Source organism: Lepisosteus oculatus, chromosome 9 (genome assembly GCF_040954835.1).
Source record: "Lepisosteus oculatus isolate fLepOcu1 chromosome 9, fLepOcu1.hap2, whole genome shotgun sequence".
Classification (NCBI taxonomy): Eukaryota; Metazoa; Chordata; class Actinopteri; order Semionotiformes; family Lepisosteidae; genus Lepisosteus; species Lepisosteus oculatus.
In genome coordinates, this window is record NC_090704.1 from 12,585,935 (window position 1) to 12,604,921 (window position 18,987).

The window sequence follows — 18,987 nt, forward strand, 5'->3', positions numbered from 1 at the left end:
ATTATACAGAAGCTGTGGAATGTGTGATGAATTATTAATAAAATATACAAATAACAAAGACAGAAAATTGCCTATAATTTGTAAGATGTTGACTATTATTATGGGTATTACAAAGGAAATAGGCAATACACAATGCCAGTGTAGGCTGAGCTGTCACTTGTCAAAAAGAAATGAAAGCTTTTGTATTTTAAACAGCAGCAAAACACTATCTGCATGATGCCTATTTACATTGTATTAGTATCACAATGAGCTATTACACAAGCATATGGAAGCAACATTTCTAAGTTAGAACATGTCATTGTTACTGAGAGTTGAAAGCATTGCAAACAATGCTTTCTGCATAGCTGTAAACCTGTTTTGATTTCTGACAGAACAGAAATATCCCTTGAGATGGGTGTAGAAGAAAATTTAAATGTATGTTGTCAACACATTGTACAGGGTGTCACACAACACAAGTGAAAGATATTCCACCAAAAAAGTAATAAATATAAATCAGGAACAGCACAGATCTCACAACTGAGCCTTGTGGAACTCCTGACAAAAAAAAATCAGTTATGGAATTAAACCAAATACTGAATATTTGGGAGAATACCAATAACAGTTAAACATGGCAATTTGTGATTAAACCATTTTAGCTTACTTGAGAACTTGACATTTTGATCAAACCTTAGGAATTTTCTATTTATGGATCTTACAAAGAACACATTTAAGACAATACAGTAGTTATGAATCATAGGAAAGCATATTAATTATGGTATCTGTAGCCATTTCACAGTACTGGGAGTGTACAACTGTGTATTTACTAAAATAATTGATAATCTGTCTAATGCACTACATCAAAATATGTAAAATACAAAATTAGACATTTGATTAGATGGTTTTGCCAATACCCTGCATTGTGAAATAGCAAGAATTAATCTATCTTTAGAACACGTAGAGGTTACATCCATGAGGAAAATAACTTTTCATATTAATGACTTTTCATGTCAATATATTTTACAAAATGTATTTTGTGAAAAAAATTCATAGATTTAAGAGTTCAACTATTTCATTGATATTTTAATTAAGCAATTTATCAGAAAATAATAACTCTGCACTCTGTTCTTTACTGATATTTGCTGTTCTGACGGTTTTATGTTCTACTTAGATAGCATTCATGTACATATATTTGCCAAGCCTAAGATCTTGGTAATAAAGGTTATTTTTTTAATTAATTATTGTTGAATTTTCATAAGATTTGCCATTCAAATTCTATTATATAAATCTTAAAACCTTAGTTTACGGTTTAGGGTTAGAGTTGCGTGTTTTCTTTGAAAAAGAAACAGTTAAGAATAAGCATCCTTAGCAGAGTAATATATTTTCATAATTAGACTAATGAGGGTAGAACCTGTGATGCTGATTCTATCATTTAATCATAAACCTACCATAAGCTCTCACTGCTTTTAAATTAGAAACAGGTTTCCTAGTTCTGGAGGGAGACCACACACCACACACCTGCTTAGAATATTAATTCAGTCTCTATTGTAAAAGTCAGTTCTTTAAGCAGGTAGATCATGGAGTGTGTGTTTTTACTACTATTTTTTAAATATTATTATATCAGTATTATTATTATATAAACATATTATATTATTACATATTATTATACAAACATATTATAAAAACATTATACCCATACTTTTACTGAAACATTAAACATGATACTTATTATACAAACATTCCAAATAAAATATATTTTGGAGTTGTGCTGGAAAAGTTGTTTACACAAATCTTAAATTAAATCAGGAGAAAATAGGTACAATATACAGTAGTACATTTTCAAATAGCCATGTTATGATAGACTCCTAAATACAAAAGGTAAAACAAATCATACACATATGTATAATACATATATATATACATACTGTATGTACACACATGCATACAGTATGTGCAAATACATATGTGTACACTATGTGCACATAAAAAATTTCTTTTTCATGGCATAAACTAATTTTTTACTTTTAGACACAGAAATACTGATGGAACATGACACAAAAAGTCCATAATATAATAAAAGAAAAGGCAAATTTGACTGGAGCCACTTTGGTGTGCTGCTGTATTTTCTCTGTTTTGACTTATGACTTGCTGGTACTCAGATTGTTGTGATTTGCCTTACAGTACTATATGTTTCCAGTACTGCTATGTGCTAAATCAAATGTTTTAAGCAACAGAAATGTTCAATTAATAATTTTTTATCACTACCAGGGTAGTGATAAATTCAATATACTGTAAGAAAGTTCACCAAAGTTAATTTCATTAAGACATGTTGATGAGCTATTGAAGAGCACTGATGGTAATAAATATTGTATTGATTTAGAAGGCTAACTCTAGAAACATTTTAAAATTCTTTCTTTAAATTGTTCCTGTAGTTATTTAAGATGCTAGACTGAGATTTTAAGAAATTAAGACATCAGTTATTGGAGCTCTCTCCTTTGTAAATAGAGGATGAAAGGCACATACTGCATTAGCTTTCACAATCTCTAAAACAACACATCATTTGATTTAGTCATCTTCTGCTAAGAAAGCAAAGCAATTACATTAGTATCTGATTAGCATCAATACTTTATTTTCCACCCTTTATTGCAATATTTGTAAGAGATTTAGCGTATGCAATACTCAATTTATACTGCATTCTGTGAATGTCTCAAATACTCCATGATAATATAAAACAATGTAGATATTGCTATTTTATACTGGCACAACAGGGTTTCCATATTATGTGCCACCCTGAGTATGTCCTAGATGGTGGATTTCAGGACGTAGTAAAACTATCCACCTGTTTATATTGTCAATAGGCAAAATTGTAAAGTTTACAAAGGGATATCATGGTCATTTTATGTTGATGCAGAAACATTATCTTCCCATACAGCTGCTGAACGAAGAAATTAACTCCAAGAAGTCCATGCTTTTATGTAGAACAAAAACATATTTGTAAACATTTGTTAAAATATTAAAAAAAGAGTTGCCAATCTTTTTTTTTATATTGTAGCCACCCAATTTGGAATTGTATCTTTATATATCTTGCCTCACCCCACGGACTATATTGTACCAATGGAAGGAAAATGAGAAAATGCAGATTTGCTCATTCAATCCACCCTCCCTTGAAACTATTCATCTTATGGCAAGGTTTAAATTTCACAGTGAATTACATGAGATTCAGTGACAATCGGAAGATCTACATGTTCCTAATATGTAGATCTTAACAGAAAATAATGGTTCTTGCTGTTTCACCCCCTAAAGGTTTTCTGCATCGCAGCGCACAGTAACATAAAAAACATACTCTAAATGTGACCAGAAATTCCCAGAATGCACAGGTTTGGTTATTATGCGGGTTGATCCATGAAATAGCTGTCTCTGGGCTGCATGCCCATGCTCTAGATCTGGTATTTTTTCATATATGCCTGTATGATGTCCTGCTGTATTCCTGGCTTTGGTTTTGTGCTGATACCATATCCAGTTTATTAATCCACACTCTCTTGTTCTTGTTCTTGTGCTTCACAGTGTTTCGCAGTGCACATCCATTTGAGTCTGTTACAATTTGTAGTTTGTTATTCTTGCATTTAGTTCCCTTACCAACCATGCAAGTTCATATGTTTCCAGGCTGGGAAACAACTGTGGAGGAAGGAATGACGTAATTAAGCATCCACATGTTTCTTTTGCTTTATTTGAATGTTAAATCATTTTAGAAGTATAAATGAATTGTGCAATAATGAAAATGTGGTGGGACTCCTTGATGTACTTCTTATAGTAGCCTTTATTTATGCAGTACATTTTTGTAGTTTCTGTTTCTGTATCTCTATTCATATTTTTTTGGGTGTTGTTATTTTTTATTTGAAGGAGCACTGTAAAATAAAACAAACATTCTTGCAGGTACTGTAAATACTATTGTGGGAGTAACATCATGTTTGTGTGTGCCGGGTTTAGTTTGGCAATCTCTCCAGCCTCCCTGTGACACACATCTTGGGCAGTTCTGGTCATAATGAATTTGTGACTCATGCTTGAATGTGGGACATCTGGATCACAAAGACCAACCTGTATTTGGAGCAAGTATCATTAACAGAAGAATTCGCCAAAAAAGATGTTTTTATCAAAAACTGATTGTTTTTTAAGATGATTAAGACATGTTGCTTCCTAGCTTATTCTTAGGGTTTGGTTATCTTTTACAGACAGGATGATGTGGACAAAGAAGAGTGAAAAATATTTCTGGGGTGCATTTGCTGGAGCGTTAGACCTGTGTATTTTAAGGAATATCACATTGACAGATGTGACGTACAGTACAAAGACACATTCTTTCAATACATTGTGAGACTTTTAGCTGATGTTATACAGTAGTTTTCTGTTTAAACTGATGGAGAATAATATCATTTTAACTGTACATTACCTGGAAGATCAAACAATCTACAGGATAGACTGGCCTGCATGGTCTAATGACCCGAACTTTAAAAGGCATGCTTGGGGTATGTTTCGTTATTGCCAATATTAAAGGTTTATCAGCAGCATAAGGCAAAACCAGATGATCATTGATGCTAGAGGTCAATGTGTATGGGAATGCCATTCCTCTGATTGTTACATCAGTCAATTTATCTTTAATTTCAGATACAGTGTGGTATAAGTTTCTGAATTTTTTGCAAATGTGAGAACACAGCCATTGCTCCTGATGGTAATACTGTATGAACACATGTATAAACAGGATGCAACTGAATAATAAGTAATACATACAGTATATATTTTATAAATAACTATACAATTATTTTAATCTGCATTTGTACTTCTTTTTGCTGCTGTAGTGATTATTTTGATATTCCTAACTTATATATACTATTTATGTAACAAGTACAGTACATATATACACATTTCTATACAATGCATTTAAAATTTGAGCTCAGATTGCACAAATTTGGATAAAGCTTGTGCATTTCGAGTAACATTAATTAACTTGGAATTAACTATGGATTTACTTTTCTTTTTTTAAAGCACCCAGGGATATTTTATAACTGTTATACTTTTCAGAGACACATACAAATGCTTGGCTTGGATTTGCTGAGAATTATAGCAAGTCCTCTCTAGTGATTCACCTCAGGAGGAATCTGTAATTTAACAGTGCTGTCAATCACTATTTTACAAGTGCTCCAGTAAAGCTCAGAAGTGGCAGCAAGACAAAACAATGGTGAAGGTCAGGAGCTCAGAAATTGTCAAGAGAAAGCACCTTCATTTCATGGATTTACTGTTTTATTTTTTGGTTTCCTTTTTTTCCTTTTCTTACATATGCAAAATGAAGCTAAAATCAATGATGCATTTTAAGATAAATATAGATTTAAAATATTTCAGTATTAACATAAATGTACTATAGACAAAATGTTCAGAAAATATTTTAAGCTCATTAGTGGGAAGAAAGAACTTCAAATTGAATTAAAGAAATGTGAAACCCAACTGCCAGAAATTCATTATGGCTGTTTATTAGCCAGTGTCTACTCTTATCAAATTGTAACTTTCTATTGAAATAAGTATCTGTAATTCTTTATATTCTGTTAAACATTTTTAATCCATGCTTGATTTATAGATTATACCTGAATGTATTCCAATCTGAAATAGTTGTTGGAATGTTGCAAATAGACAGGTGATCCCCAAATGTTCTGACAGAGAGTTGGATTCTTAAGAAATAAAAAAAACGGTTATTATTTTTGTGACCATAAAATCCAGGAACATAACATGCTCTTTGTAATCTTGACGCAGGAGGATCAATGAAGATCAGAGCACTGCGTATAGAAAACATGGACAACCCCATCCCCCTTCTAGACAGAGCAGAAAAATTTGTTGAAACCAAGACAATCCTTTATAATGTTGATACAGTAAAAAGAGTCTGCATATGCAATCTTCAATTTAGCAAAAAGATCATTTATTTTAGACATTCCCGAGATCTTCACTTATCAGTGTTAATTTGATTTGTAGGAGATTACATGTGTTTATATTCTGAAATAAACAATACTATAATTATTATTCATACAGATAAAACCTACATCCAAGCTGAGTCAGACCATTATTTCCTTGCAAAAGTTACCGTGACCTGGAGTATATTGCAGATGTATGGGGCACAAAGTGGATGAATAGACGTAGATACACACAAAAGCACACAGGACCTATTTAGAGATGCCAGTTAGACTAACCAGCTAATCTACGGTGCACAGAGTGAAAACCCATGCAAAAGCTTTGGTACAGTATATAAAGAAAGTACATGGGTAGAGGAGAATTTCTGTGCATTTTATCCATCCATCAATTTTCAAACCACTTCTTCCAATTCAGGGTTACAAGCACAAGATAGGCTATATTCTAAATGGGACTCCAGGTCATTGCAGGGCTGACAGACACAAATACAGACACATGCACTCCAGCATCAGGGCCAATTTTCTCAGAAGCCACTTAACCTACCAGTATGTTCTTGGACAGTGAACATACAAACTCCCTGCAGATAGAACTCCAGGTCTGAAACTGAAACCAGGGCCCCAGCACTGTAAAGCAGCAATGCTACCCACTGTGCTGCCCTGTGTGTTTTATCTGTGTTTTCCGTGAAAATACCTGCAATAAAGTCTCCTGGACTTCACTGTGTTTATCATCATAAGTTTTTTTGTGTACAGAACCCTCAGACCACCCTGGTAAAGGTCTCATAAAGTTTGTAATCACATACCTACAATATTTCGTTTTCATTCATAATCAATCAACACTATAACAGGCAGTTTGCAGAACCGCAGCTCACTCCAAAAACTGAAGGTAAAGCCCAGTTTGTAACTCAAAACGTCCCCCCAAATTTGAAATGCAACCATTGCATGGAATATTATGGTTGAACAAAGTTATAACCTTAACCCTCTGTCCAACTCAAACTTAAACTTAAAGATCATCAGAAATGAGTTTTCTAGTTCCAAATTTGCTTTATCATGCTGGAAAGAAAACAAACCAGAAGTATAGGCCAATCTCTTATAATCTTCTTTGTATAGCTGTATAAATTATAGCTCTCTTTTAACTGATAATATTAATTATGCACCTAAAACACTGAATGGTGCAACACTGCTAGCAAGAGAACCATATATTCTTGGATTCTAAATTTGGATAATACTGTTTCTCCGTGTTTTTTATTTTTAACTTGAGTGTCACAATAATATTGTACATTGTTTCTTAGAGCCCTCTTTAATTGATAATAGTCTCTTAGCCATTAAAGCCCTAATATGTTACCTGTGCCTACAGGTTTGTTTACCTTGCATTTAGATGCATGAATAACCTATTTACTGAATGATCTTGCTTTTTATTATTTGCCCATAGCAGAACTCTTATTATGAATACATATTTTTCTCCCATTAGAGTGGTAGAAGAATCCCCTGGGTCTTAATTAATACATGGTAGTGCTCTGATCTTTCTCCTAGTGTATGTAATATATAAAATGTGATTAGTTCTATTTCAGAAGATTAGACTTTCACTCACTGTCTTGTGAAAATAAATTTTAAAGGCACCAGATGAGTGCAATAGTTTATAAATGTCTCCTAAGTTTAGAAATGCCATGTCAATTGGTCACCTGCTGGGAACTCTGATGCTGGTGCCCTAAAATTGCTGTGAACTAAAGATGTGATTGAAACCCATCGTAAATTGAATTTTAATGGAGCCAAACCTTTTGCTTAGCCTTGGCATTTTTATTCAGCCACCCACCACTCACCGAGCAGCTATTATTTTTCCTCTGTGTTATCCACTCAGGCTTGTATTTACAGATATAACAAATGGATTTTGATTCCTGACAAGCTCAGAAGCAGTCCTTATGCAGAGACTTTAAGACACAGTAAAATTTAAACAGGTTGCTTTCTGGTTTTACCATGATAGGTCTTGTTGGTTTAGGCAGCTGTGATCCATGTTCTTCTTGGTTTTAAAACTGTCAAAAGTGGCTGTTTTGCAAGAATAATGAGATAACACTATTGTCTATATGTGGCAGTATCTTAATTAAGTTTCCACTAAGGATGAGACATTTACACTGTCTCCTTCTGCATTTGTTTTATACTATATATGAAATTGGGAAAAAAAATCTCAAAATTAATATGCCTCTATTATTGTCATTTTGTAAATTTAATTTCAGGATTAACATGTTTCACTTCCTTATTGATGATTTGCTCCATACCCTTTTAATAACTAATAGAAAGATCACAATGGCGTGACAAATGGCATGCTAACAAGGACTTAAATTCCAAATACCTTATTTCATCCTGAATTGACATGCCATACTTACTAGCCTCGTAATGTATTTTCCAAGTTGGAAGTCAATGTTTGTGGCATATTTGCGAGAATTAAATGTTTTATTAATTTGAACAAGCGCACATAGTATAAGCATTGTCAGTTAATAATAACAAACATCTGTATTAAAACTTACAATTTGTTAATGGCATAGATATGAAATCTATTAAGAGTGAGACATTTGATGAGGTGTGTGTGGTGATGGAGGAAATAGATATCTTAATAGTTATTTTGCTCTAAATAATGAAGCTGTAATCTATCATTTACTGCTCTAAATAAATACTGCACATTTACATATCGTCGAAAAGTATGATGGTCTGTTGCACATTTCGAAAGAAGCTTTAGGGTATATGTAGTAAGATATTATACAGTATATCATACTGGACATTATATTTAATGTTTCTGAGTTGTGTTTGTTCTACCAATTTATTTATAATGATGCATTGTGACACATTTTATTTCTTTATGGGTGCGTCTTACTACTTTCACTTTTTCAGGTGAGAGGAAAAATGTGTCAACACTGATACTGGGATTTCAGCTTGATCTTCGGTCTTTGTGAAATAATTTCTTACTGTTAATTTTAAGGACTTGATATCCAATGAACAGGCCAAGAATACTTTATTAAAAGGCTATTAAATAGAAAATAAAAAGCTCTACAGTATGTTTAAATCAGAACGTTTGTGTACTTCCCTTTGATTACAGTAGGTTGGAACTGCCTTTGAATAGTCTGGGTCACTCACTTCTATCTGTAAATTCACTTCTACTCATTGCTTTCTATCTCCATGAAACAGTGTATTATTGGTAAATTTGAAGTACCACAATATTGTAATATTTTAATAGATTAATTACTGTAATATTGTTCTTGTCACAATCGTCATCCCTCCTCTAGAGGGTGCTCCGACCCTTTTGTATTTTAGTTTTATTACGTCCACCTGTCTCTGGTTTTCCCTGTATTTTTTAAGCCCTGTGACTCCAAAGCTCTAAGCTCAGCATTGGTCTACCAGCGGGTCCAGGAGCGACCCGATGGCATAAGCTTCACCCCGGTGTCCTGATCATCTGAGTCCAGGGCTCGGAGCTCCTGGCTCTGTTATGATTTTAACTTCTCTGTTTCTGGTTCCAAGTTCCCTGTTCCTCGTCTTTATCTCGGATGGACCTTCCCTGCTATTGGATTTTGGACCGCGTCCCGATTTCCCCTTTGGACTGTTTTGGACATGTATGCCTTCTCCACGCCCCCCCAAGCACCGGATTACTGCTATCAATGCCCCCCTGTCTGTAATCAAATCCAGATCCAGCTGTGTTTTCCCTGTTGTCCTTCTCCAGTCACTCCCGGATTATACCATCCGCATAGGGTCCTAAACAACGCACTTTACGGGAGTCAAGACCGGCTCCCGTGACAGTTCTCCTTGGTTAGTGTCAAGGCTGGACTTTTCCAATACACAGTCGACACTACGTAAATACTGGAAATTTCTCTGAATATTGGATATTTCTTTCTTGTAAGAACATTTAACAAACTGCTCAATATATACAGTATTTTAAGATGCAGCTAGATTTTGAGGGAGATTGAATGGAGAGAAGTAAGGTGAGTAAATGCCTCTTCTTGCTTAACAGTACTAAGGCATCTCAGACATGTTATTTGTTAAATTCTGTCTGCCTTCTAGCATTAACTTGTTGAAGCTTTACTGTCTATCTCTTGCACATCCCGGCTACAGGATTTTAGATTGCATAGCCAAGCATAGTTGCCTTATGCACTATACCACTATTGATGGATGTCCAATCAATCTGCACTTTAAGTATTAATGTTATCTTATGAGCTCGAACTAGGCACCAAATCACATGTGGCATGTTTCCAAGATAGCTATTTCCTGTTTCAATATATTCCCAATTATTTACAGCAATGGCATGTTGTATACAGTTAAAGCAATATATCATCTTATTTATGGGATTCATAATGGTACTGTGTATATATATACAGACACACACAAGATATAATATTATAGAGACAGTGATGATACATATGGGTATCAAAATGATACATCAATGGAATATTGCATGTGCTATCAATAAATTACAATGACAGGGTACGAAGCTTAGCTTTTCAATTTTTATCTCTCTATATTAAAGATATGGATTTAAGAAGCGGTCATTTCAATTTTATTCAATGCCATAAGAAATAGTATGTAACACCTATTTGATAGAATTTTTGCACACAAATTAATCTTGATCTGAAAGGTGACTTTGAAAATACAAGGAATGTGCATCACAGACCTTTACTATTTAAATATAGATTGTCCCTCTAGAATGCTTATAGGAATAGACTTTTGTGTTGTTTTTATTCTCAGATTTGATTATATCATAAATTGCATTTAATTTATTCACAAAAAAATAACTTTTTTAATTTTTCAAGTTGCCGTATTGTAATTTCAAGGTATCTATCAATTTCATGTTTCATTCAATTTTCATCCATCAATCAATCTTCTAACAGCTTTATCCAATACAGGGTGAAGGGGGTGCCAAAGTCTATCCCTTCAAGCAACAGGTAGAAGGCAGAATACACCTTAGAAGGAATGGCAGTATATTAAAACACACACAGACACCAACATGAACACACTAGGACTAGGGCCAATTTTCCCAGTAAACTAGAACACCTAGAGGAAAGGCAACTGGAAATCCTGCAAACACAGGCTGAACATAAAAACTTTGTACCCATTGTAGCCAGGGCCCCAGCTCTGCAAGGCAGCAATGCTATCCATTGCACTACCATACTTCCCAAACCCATTTTCATTTCAAGGAAGAGTGCTTGTTAAACAATCTATTAATACCTACTTTGTCCAACTTCAATAGTCTTTCTTTTTAGGCTTTTTTTATCGCTGTAACCAGCTGTTGTTGTTGGCAACATTTTTAGTTGATTTATGGTTCTGGTTATTTGTTTTAGCCATGGTCCATGCAGTTAAAACATCTATTCAATGTTACTTTCATGAAAGATCATAGCTTTTGGTAGTGTGGCTCAGGGGAATTTAAATACTTAAATAACTCCAATCTTTGATGTTATTTTAGGGTCCAGATAGTTAATTAAAGCCAAGAACCTTTCTTCTTTGGAAAAAAATAAAGCAGACATCTTCTAACAAAGTAAAAAGCTACTTTTCAAAATATTAAAAATGCCAACTTTAGAGAGGATGGCTCCCACTACTCTTTTTCTCTACTGTTCACCTACAGTAACTACCTACAGCTATTCACTTACTGTAATTACACACTAGTGAACTATTTACTTAAATTAGTCTTGAAACAATTTTGGCAGCCTCTAGTGGCAGATTTGTGGTTATTACAGACCTCTCACTGGACTATCTGTTCAAATTGCTCACCTATGTAAAATTATCTAAAACTAGTCAAGCCACAGATGTAAAACGCATAAATAAAATCAGAAAATATCCATGGCATCAAATGGTCAAAAAACAGTGCAGCAGTGTCAAAGTTTGATTCATATTCACTCCAGTTCTGACAGAGCAACCTGCTGACAGACATCTTCAAGGAAGTGTTAACAACAGAAATTAATAACCTCTTTCTGCCTTTCTGACTGAAAAGCATTTTATTTCCTGTGGAGCATCTTTGGCAAGTACTAAACTAAATGGCACACAGTTTATTCAGCATTAAAATAAATTCAGCAAACCATAAAATGTCACCCCACTCTCCTCCATGGAAAGCACAAATGTTATTTCAAGTGACTTTAACTTTAAAATAAAAAAAAATATTTGAGTTATGCCTGTTCTTCCTAAGTGACATAAACTATTTTAAAGCATTTTAAGAAGTTAAAACTACATTGCCTTCTTTTAAATTTAATCCAGATGTTGAATCAATAAAAAAGGATTATATTTAAGTAATACTATATTTGTTACTTCTATACAATATACAGTATTAACAGTAGGTGCCTTAATTTTTAATGTGAGATCAAAACCTGGTGGAGTTTTTTACTGATATTTTAATGATGAACTAACTATACTTGTGTACTATGGGGCTCAATCAGGACACAATAAGCATGTTATTTTCTCTACAGTAAGAATTGGGGCAATATTTTCATGAGCCTTAATGATTTTAAACTGATTATCTTCTTTAAAAATCCTTAGAACCCCTTGAATTCCATTGGGTTTACTTTCAAGAATCTTCATACACTGAGGAACCATCTTCTAGAGGTTATTCATTAATATGCTAATTGAGTTGAGTCATAGCTGATGATGAAAAGGAACTGAACCAGAATATCATGTAGGCTAGAAAGTGGCTGAAGTCTGAGGAGCGGCACCCAGAAAACATAGACCTCTTCAATACACTGTATACTGTACATGTATATAAATATATTCAGAATAAAACAGTAAATTACAAAATGTCTTATGTATTTTCACCCATAGCAGGTACATAATTAAGCCTCTAGGTTATTTACCTAGATTAAATAGTCTGTCGATCTATAGAATTCAAGGGAAAAAAATGATTCACTGTACATACAAAATTTAGCCATGTATAAGATCTATTCAGGTTGCGAATGCCAGATCACATAGACTTATCATACAAATTGAGGTACTTAATAGGTACAACAATGGCTAAAAAATTGTAATGTATTTACATTTCTAACCATATTTTTTATCACCATGGAAGGAGGAATTCTAAACCTTATGAACAACCTGCTCAGAATTACCATTACTTCCAACACATTGCTATTTTTTTTAAAATTATGAACCGAGTGCATCTCAGTGAATCATATCTATTCAAGAAGGTTGGGCTTGAATTTATTGGTTGGTTTTACAGTCCTGGAAAATACTTCTATATTACATTAAGTATCAATCCAAGATCACTACTAATATCTCAGACAATATATAGAAAATATAAGTAGACTATTGTATACAACAAAACAATGATACGGTATATTTAGAAAGCAACAGTGCTTGTATTATTTTACGTAAACAGTACTTAATCACTTGCAAGGAAACAATGCGGGTTATAGCTTAACGAACACCACAGAACAATAAAGGTCTTTTAGTAAGATCTGGGGGGAAAAAATAATGAAAGTGGCAAAGTCAACAGTTCGTGGCATCAGAATAGTTTTGTGTAATACAGTGTAATCACCGAGAAAAGTTAAAACACGCTGAATAGAAATGAAGTGTTTTAAAATATTATTTTACATGAATAATTTATAATAATACCACTTAAATCAGGGTACTGTACAATTGGCCCAGTTCCTGTTTTGGTGGACTATGTTACACGTTATCCACAGGTTTGTAATGATGTTTTCTGAATGAACAAAATACAAGTCTGATTTCAATAAGGGATACATAAAATATTCAAAACAAGTGTTATGTGCTTTGTTCTCGTTTAATAGCGGTGAAAACGATTGTATAAACTATTAGGAGAACTAAAATTTAGCACCTTGGAAATATCAAAATTAACAGGAAAGTGATTTTAAGTAAATTGCTTTCTACTGCCCTAGCAAAGTTACTGCGCGGTTAATTTGTTTGCCCCACCTCCTATTAAAATGTTAATGCGGTACTATAACTGTTATGTGCTTTAATATTATTTAAACGTATGGCTCGTATTAATCTCAGGTGTAGAGACCGATGAAACATTGTAATAAACACCTTAATATTGCAAATGAAAGTTTTAGAACATTCCATATCATACTTAGATTTAATTACTTTGCTGAATCGTGTGTTGATATTTCGTGTTTGAATTCCAGATAATACCAAATAAATAAGGCTTCTAATAATATCTTCATATAAAAATAATACATCAAATTACATATGTATGTAAGATATATATTTAACATTATGCTTCCCGGTTTTGTAGATTAAAATATCTGCATCTCTTCAGGTTTGGGAAGGCGTACTGTATACTGCATGCATTGATAGCTGGTCTGTTCCAACACGCAGAGGGTCTACGGGATTTTTGCTGAAGCAAACAATTTGCTGAAACAAAGAAGCTCTTTTACAAATAACAGTACTAAAAAAAAAACAAACAAAAAGAGAATCCAGTACGTGCCTAAGAAATATATAGAAATGATCATCGTAGGCTACTGTTGTGTACTGGTATTAACTATTGCTCCTGCTGCAAAAATCGTGCTGTGCTTATGATCCCGATCTCCTGAACGCTGGATGTAAACATCTTTCAAAACAGTTCCAGACGGCTACCTGTATTTTGTGTGTGCGTGTGAGTGAGAGAAAGGAAAGCGCTTGTCTGTCCTCTTCGAGATCCGACACCTCAGTTGGTTCAGACGATGATGCATAGAGGGAGGGTCAAGAAGAACCAGGTGGAAGTGTAGACTTTATAATGGAATATGAAACCAGTCACAGGCACTTGAACATTTTGTTAAGCATTACTAAATGCGATTTCTTTGCGGATTAGAAATGTTTCCGCTTACCTTTCTTTCGCTTATCCAGTGAATGCACTCATTTGCTATATTGGTGAACCTTATTTTTCTTGGTGGAACGTTTAATTTGTAAACTGTATTCGAAAAGGTCGCAGCCTGTTCTTACCGGACGTTAATTTATTCAGTGGTCAACCCACATCTACATTTCAATAGAACAGCGAGTTCAACGGAATGGTTGTTAAGTTTCGGACTGGAGTAAACCAGGAGATATGATTGCATTTATCAGCTGTTCGTGACTTATCTGTGAAATATCTGTGTTATCTGTGAAAAACATAATTAAGAGAGTTTTATGCTGGGTTGGGTTTTACTATTAGAACCTCATGTTTGCTGCGGGAAGTTGACATTTTTGACAGTTCTATTGACAAAAAGTCTGCTGATTGCCCAGGATAGGACACAATCACTGTTCTGTTTCCAGAAAGCTTTGTGATGGAACACTTAATGGTAAGTTTGGATTCATATTCCGACAATAACAACTGAAATTGCAAAAACAATGCAAAATGATGCTGTTATGTGACTGCATTTTTAATGTGTCTGTAGGGGCATATATTTTAACTATAACTATTTTAAATCTGCAGTTTTTTATTACTTACTGTATATGATTCGGTGGTAGTCTGTGTATGTTTTGGATCTAACAGGGATTAGAAACTAAACGAGTTTTTATTAAATGCTTTTATCATGTGTTTTTCCACTTTTTTTCATAAATAATGAATTTAGAGTATGAAGGCAACGTCTTACGTCTTTGACATTCACAAGGTAAATAAATGTCTTAAATTAACTAAGCCCACATTCGACTGCGAGTTTCATCTTACTGTATGTTGACCTCCCACTCCCTCGACCCCTAAGAGACTGTATATGCATTTAGGTTTGCTTTGTGTGTAGGTGTTTTACCTAGTGGTGCTTGGGTTGAGTGGAGTCTTGAGTGTTATTACCTCAAGGATTTTAATTTTAATTTTTAATCAGTTATTATAGTGTATGTAGAACAGAGAACAGAGAATCACATTGAATAGGTGCTGGAACCTTTGCCTACACCACAAAATTAATTCACTATTATTTTATATTTCAAATATTCTAATCTGATAATTTCAGTGATTTTTGAGAGCATGGTAACTTTTAATTAAAATTTTTAAGTCAATTCTTAATTCAAAAGTTTATAGTGTTCAGCCACAGACATTTATACTGTATATACTGTATACAGCATATAATGTATATATCAATAAAGCTGAGATATGGATACAAGTATTTACATTATTTTCAGGCAAGGGAAAGACATGGTAATTACCATAAAACACCTTTTTTTAGAAGTACAAGATTAAAGACTTGTACGTACTGTATAATGAATTAATAAAAACAAAAACATACAAATCACATTAACAAGTAATATAAACATATTAACTTAACTTTATTGTGAAATATTGTGGGACTGGTAAATAACTTAAACTAAAATATCTGTATACAGTATTCATGTCATTTTACTAAAATGGTGATGCTACATTAGGTGAGACATTCTGTAATATGTCTATATAATATTCAGTAAAACAAATTAATTGTCTTGTACTAGTTGATGGTAGGAATTTGCTATTTTCAATGTAGATTTTATAAATTATTTACAATTGTTCTGCTTGATAAATTTATCCTTGCTTAAAGAGGTTAATATATTAAAAAGACCCCAAAGATGGTATCTGCATTTTTTTTTATAATAAGTCCTTCTGTATTATCTCATCATGTGCTACTGTATGAAGAACCTACTTATTTTTAACATTCTTTCTTTTGGTACTGTATATTCCTAAGCAAGATGTAATTTAATTGGTAACCCACACTGCAGCATTATTAGTATGTTTGAAAGCAGAAAAAAACCTTGTGAAGTTGACTGATTCTAATTGTGGTAACTTGATGGGTTGTACTTTTGTCAATCTTACAAGGTACTGGGAAAAAGTAACCTAAATAAATGTATAACTTTGGCTCGCTTGATTCTTATATATAATATATAATATATAATATATAATATATAATATATAATATATAATATAGCTGCCATAGCTACAGCCAGGATTACCACATGTAAGGTACTGTACATTGTTAGTTACCCTGTTTCCAACCCAAATTAACCACTGTCTTGAGTGTATTAAGATCACCACCTATAACACTGCTTATTATCCAAAATTCAGTCAGAGTATAGCATGAACTACATCAAATACAGCATACCTCAACAATGACCATAACCAATAGATAAAAATTTTAGTTGAAGTTATGAAAATGCATTATCAGTAATCTACACATTGCCTTTAAGACAATTAAAAGATTATTGATAGAACTATGAAAGTGTTACAGACAAAATGTTTTGGAAATATGTAGCTTTATTTTGTTGTCCATTCTCATTGTGGGTGTCCTCATGACTGTTTAGTCACAAGTACCATTTATGAAATGAATCATAATCATAGAATTTTGCCAACCTACATAATCAGAGAGGATAGTCTGCTTAGCAGGGATTGCTATGGTTTTGTTAAATGGATCTACATCTAATCCTCCATCCCCAATGTACAGGAACACGAAGACTTAGTATAAAGCCAAGACATGAAGGAAGTAGCATGAAAGAAAGATAATCTGTCATTAATTTGCTTCTGCCTAACTAGTTTTGAGTAATTGTATAATCATCTGAAGTGCAGAACTGTAGTCCAAGGCATTCTGAGAGACCCGAGTCTTCATTACAGATGTTGCAATCGACAAATTTGCTAAACAAACACTGCATTGAGATTAAAATGAATTGCTGTTAACACTTTAGATATCGATAATGTTGATTTGGAATTATATGAGGCTTAGCATTACGAGAAATCCTTTATCACAATTTTAAAACAAGGAAAAATGGTCTTTCGGGCTTCTTAGACGTTTATTTGACATTTCTTGACACCAGGTGATATACTGTAGGTGCATTTACATTAACACACAATAGAATGAGCAGGCAAGAGGAAGTGTTATAATACCGTATATTTAAGACTTTATTGTCTGATTTCTCAGAAATGTGTTATGCATTAAAGCAGCTGTTTTACACATACTATACAGAGACTTACAAAAAACATACAAACAGTACAAATAAACATTACATTAAAATTGATATAACATTGCATTAAAGACATTATCCCATGCATAGGCATTACACATCACTCTTATAGGAATCCACACTGCTTTCCAGGACCTGTAAGTTTACTTTCCCCACAATCACCCTAAGCCCCTATAATTGAACAATATCCCTTCATTTTTTGTACTTGATTGCACTTGCCCATAAACCAATACTATATTAATACTATATACATGGGTAGATCGATTGAATGTGGTATAAAGAAATTCATCATTTTATTATGTATTGAGGAACTCTCAAATATTTGTTGGTATTGTAATGCATACGGCCTACAGCTACTGTGTAAGAGCCGGCTTACCAGAGCAGTGACGTCACTGCCCTTCCCTGTAATAGCAGAACCACAGCCCCTGGGCTGTAGAGAGATCTCTCTTTAGCTCACCGGGCTGGTCCCTGTTGAGTGACGCGGGAATCCTGGGTTCGAGCCCCTGACGGTGCGGGGCCGACCTAATGCGGCAAGGGTGCCTACCTGAACCCTGTTGTGTTACAGTATTCTTCATGCAGAACATATGAGAGATCAGAGGGGAGACTAACAGGTAATCTCAACATATTCTTAATGTAAGCAGTTTGAAAGGTCATTGTTTCAAATGTTGGGTTTGTATTCTTACATAGCCAGTATATTTGCTTGTGTAAATGCGTTAAAAACATACTTCACAATAAAATTAATAAAAATCCCCAGTCAGTAATGCACACAAAAAAGCAATGCCATCACATTCCTGACTACCCAAAACTGACACTTGAAATCAAAGGAGCACAATCACATAACTTTTCAACTTTAAATTACTGTATGGAGATCAGTTCTGTTTACTTTTCATTACTATTCATTACTTTTCATTATAGCATTATTCTTTATAGTTGAACCACCTTGTGATGGGCATATCACTTTGATATCAATGTTTTGTGATGTCATTTCACACTGCTGTACTGTAAGAAACATCAGAACATCTTCAGATTACAAAGTACTCATGCTCAGGCTTTTTTTCCAGACACACAAATACCACCTGTACTTGTAAACTCAATGTCCTAGGCGGAGTCTATTGGAATCCTTTGAAATTATTCTGGAATAAAGAGTGCTCCTACCATATCCAGACCAATATCCTCATTACTTAAAAATATACTGTTGATGTAAAATATAATCTTAATTATA

At 33.7% G+C, this 18,987-nt stretch overlaps 1 protein-coding gene across 1 annotated transcript in view; it reads left to right on the top strand.

The window, feature by feature from the left end:
* The first annotated feature begins 14,213 nt into the window (after nt 1-14,213).
* The window catches only part of LOC102682720 (BMP/retinoic acid-inducible neural-specific protein 3), a 32,688-nt gene continuing 27,914 nt past the window's right edge, over nt 14,214-18,987 (top strand). The window contains exon 1 of the mRNA XM_015355439.2: nt 14,214-15,151. The gene's annotated coding sequence lies outside the window, so the exon portion shown is untranslated. The remainder of the gene's footprint in view (nt 15,152-18,987) is intronic.